Raw genomic sequence first — 4195 nt, 5'->3', positions numbered from 1 at the left:
TCACGAGCCAGGCCAGGGAGGACGACCTGTTGGCCCAAGTGGGAGCTTTGTCGCGCGGAAGGTCACGCGAACCTGCCGGCGGCGCGCACGTACCCGCTGGACTGCCAGCCAACAGAGGGCATAACTTCCATCAGCTTTCACGTAGTTTACAAAATGTTTCCGCATTTAGTCCGCGGCCGCGGGAAGGAGGCACGGGAGGTATCTCCCCAACTTGACCGGGGAGGACACAGGATCCGTGACTGCAGCGCGGCCGTCCCGAAGCTCAGGGCTGCCGGCGTCGTGACTGGAGGGCCGGGAATTCTTTTCACGTTTACCGACGGGGCTGCGGCGATGCCTGCCAGCCCAGCAGGACTGCAGAGAGGGGGAGCCCCCTGAGGCACGCGGGACAGTTTGGGCGTGGATCCACCGCTCAAACTGGTATTCTTCATGAAACTTTGAGAGTGCACCCCTCAAATAGGGTGGCAATAGCAGGATTTGCGTGTGTCGAGTAGCTCTCGGGCGGTCAGGCGCTCTCTCATCACTCGCACGGTTCTAGCAAGTCCCAGCTGGAGAGAGAAGTGACTTTCTCGAGGTTACTCTGGAGGTAGCCACGCTCTCGGCGCTCTGCCTGGCTGTCGTGCTTGGGTCTTCTCGGACCTCCTGCTCCAGGGGGGAGAAGGCGCCGGCTCCCTGGACTGATGCGGAGCGGCCCCCTGCCTGCATCTTCCCCGGGCAAGAAAGGTTTCAAAGGCTTCCTGCGGGTTGCGTGTGGAGAGATGATTATGTGGAAAAAACAGTCCGCGTTCATTAATGCTAGAACCGGAAAGAACCTCTGGCATCATCGGCTAGTCTAACTTCCCTCTTTCACCTACTTTATCAAGTTCCTAAGAGGAAAAATGACTTGCTTAAGATCACACATCAAATTAAGGTGAAGGGGCACCTGGCTGGCTCAGTCCGGGGAGCCTGTGACTTTTGACCTGAGGATTGTGAGTTCAAGCTCCACATTGGATATACAGCTTACTTTAAAAAGAAAAAAAAAATTTCTAAGTTTTTTTTGTGTGTGAAACAGAAGTTTTTATTTTTTTCTTAGTTTATTGTCAAGTTGGTTTCCATATAACACCCAGTGCTCATCCCCACAAGTGCCCCCCTCCATGCCCATCTCCCCCCTTCCCTTCTTCCCCAACCCCATCAGCCCTCAGTTTATTTTTGAGAGGGGGCAAGTTGGGAAGGGTCAGAGAAAGAGGGAGAGACAGAATCCCAAGCAGGCTCTGCACTGAATCCTGGGGCAGGGCTCCATCTCATGACCATGAAATCATAACCCGAGCCAAGATCAAGAGTCGGACGGTTAACTGACTGAGCCACCTGGGCAACCCTACAAAGAACATTTTTTTGAAAGAATATACACTGAGCTCAGTCAGTTGAGTGTCCCACTCTTGGCTTCAGCTTGGGTCATGATCTCACGGTGTGCGGCGGGGTGGAGCCCCTTGTCAGGCTTGGCGCTGACATCTCCGAGCCGGCTTGGGATTCTCTTTCCCTCTCTCTCTGCTCCATCCCTGCTTGCACACTCTCTCAAACAAACTTTAAAAAATACACACGTAAAAACTTAATATTAAGACAAATTTTAAGGTAGAGGTGGGACAAGTCTCCAGGCATCCCGTCTCCCAGTCTATGATTCCTTGTTAATGTTGCTAATTATTAATAATTTTTTTAAAATTTATTTTTGAGAGAGAAAGAGACAGAGCATGAGCAGGGGAGGAGCAGAGAGAGAGGGAGTCATAGAATCCAAAGCAGGCTGCAGGCTCTGAGCTGTCAGCACAGAGCCCAACGCAGGGCTCCAACTCATGAACTGTGAGATCATGACCTGAGCTGAAGTCGGCCATTTAACCGACTGAGCCACCTGGGGCGCCCTAATTATCAAAAATCTTGAAAGCACAATTTGCCATAAACCATAGCATGCATAATATTCCCTCGAATAATTTGGTGTCTCCTCTAAGAGTAATTTTTATCTTTTCATTAAGAGCTTGGAGCAGCAGTGATAATTATGAAATGATGATACAGTACCAACCCACTTCACCTCCAACCTGAGCTTAAAGTCCTATCTCTTTCCTGGACTCCCTCCCTCAAGAAGTCCTCACATCCCCTCTTTTCTTAAAGAAGTTGCTGGCCTCCATTTCCAGATTCTTTTTTTTTTCTAGGAGACAGAGAGAGACAGCGTGAGCAGGGGAGGGTCAGAGAGAGAGGGAGTCACAGACTGAAACAGGCTCCAGGCTCTGAGCTGGCAGTCAGCACAGAGCCCGACACGGGGCTCGAACCCACGAACCGCAAGATCATGACCTAAGCGAAAGTCAGACGCTTAACCGACTAAGCCACCCAGGCGCCCCTCCATTTCCAGATTCTTAAGAAGCATCACTCTGGTCTCTTCTTTAGACAATGAGGCCTTTCGCCTTTGCAGAGAAGACCGGGCTGAGTCCCCTTCTTTATTTCTTCCTTTGTGATATGGTTTGAAGTGTTGGGGTTCAGAGCTGACCCTGAGAAATAATTATTGACATATCTTTGATGCAAAAAGGTGTGTGTGTGTTTTATTGCTTTTATTTTTGAAAGAGTGAGCGGGGGAGGGGCAGAGGAGAGAGAGGGACAGAGGGCTTCCTGCTGACAGCAGGGAGCCCAGTGTGACCTGAGCCGAGGAAGGACACACAGGTGCCCCCAAAAGTGGTTTTACTAAAGCACACGGACAGGACCCACGGGCAGAAGGAGCTGCAGCAAGACTGTGGCGGGTGACCGGTTACATACCTTCAGGTTGGGAGGGGTCAGCGACACAGTGAGTGTCTAGGGAATCACCAGGACCTTGAAGGGCCGGCTGTTGTTGGGAAAAGGTCGTTTATTACTGTTAGTCAGTCATGAGGCTCCAGTGTTTATCAGGGGCCGTATGCTTGCAGGATGATTGCTAACTTGTATCTTGGGGGGTAGAGGTAAANTGGGGTAATGTTAAGCTAAGGTCGCCTTTTGCCCTGAGCAAAGTGTCATCATTGAGGCAGCTGAATTCCTAGAGGAAGGTCACTCTGCCTGTCTCAGGACTTGTCAGTGGGTTGTAGGCAGTAAGGGAATTTAATGGTTTTTCTTCTTTGTTTCCTACATCACTTTGTATCGTACCCTCCCATGAGGTTAGGAGAGCATTCTGATAGCACTGGATTCGTGGGCCAAGAGGATCCAGGCTAAAGAAACTGAGGGTCCTGAGTTGAAATGTTCCTTCCATTCAAGGAACAGAAAACAGAAGGGAGGCCAGCAGGGGTTGGGGGCAGAGGGGTTCAAGGTGAGTTCAGACAGAACCCAACCAGATGCCTTGAGGCCCGAGAGCAGCTCTCCACCAGCCACCCTGAACCGGGGCCCACCAGGTCTCTATAGGCTCAGAGACATCTCTACACGATCAGAGAGGTCTCTACACGCTCAGCGAAGACGGAAGGCTGCACAAAAGTCAGGTCAGGCCACTGATAGAAAGGGATTATTTTCAAGAGATGCCCTCTCTTTGGGGCACCTGGCTGACTCAGTCAGTTAAGAGTCTGACTCTTGGTGACTCCCGTTTCAGCTCAGGTCATGATATCACAAATGGGGAGTTTGAGCCCCACATCAGGCTCCGCGCTGACAGCATGGAGCCTGCTTGGGATTTTCTCTCTCCCTCCCTCTCTCTCTGCGCCTCCCCTGCTCATACACTCTCAAAAATAAACAAACTTAAAAAAAAGTCCTCTCGGGGCGCCTGGGTGGCTCAGTCAGTTAAGCGTCCGACTTCGGCTCAGGTCATGATCTCACGGTTCGTGGGTTCGAGCCCCGCGTCGGGCTCTGTGCTGACAGCTCGGAGCCTGGAGCCCGTTTCAGATTCTGTGTCCTTCTCTCGCTCTGCTCCTTCCCTGCTCACGCTCTGTCTCTCTCAAGGATAAATAAACATTAAAAATTAAAAAAAAAAAAGTCCTCTCTTTGCTATTTCCCTTTTCCAATTCCGCCTCATCTTTCTCCTCTGTTGACGGTGCGGACGAGGGAAGCCGAGCGAGGAATCCGGCCCAGGCAGGGGAGCGTCCTCCCGCCGGCGCCGAGGCCCCCGGAAGGGTCTTGGCGTCTCGCAGGAGGCAGCCCAGGCGGTGCCGAGACCAGGAAGAAGACCTCAGACGCGCGGGGTGGGCCCGGGCTCCGGCCTCGCCCGCGGGCGTCCCCGCTCCCGGCCCGC

This window comes from Crocuta crocuta, unplaced genomic scaffold (assembly GCF_008692635.1).
Source record: "Crocuta crocuta isolate KB4526 unplaced genomic scaffold, BGI_CrCroc_1.0 scaffold528, whole genome shotgun sequence".
Lineage (NCBI taxonomy): Eukaryota > Metazoa > Chordata > Mammalia > Carnivora > Hyaenidae > Crocuta > Crocuta crocuta.
Note: the sequence above shows the minus strand (reverse complement) of the source record.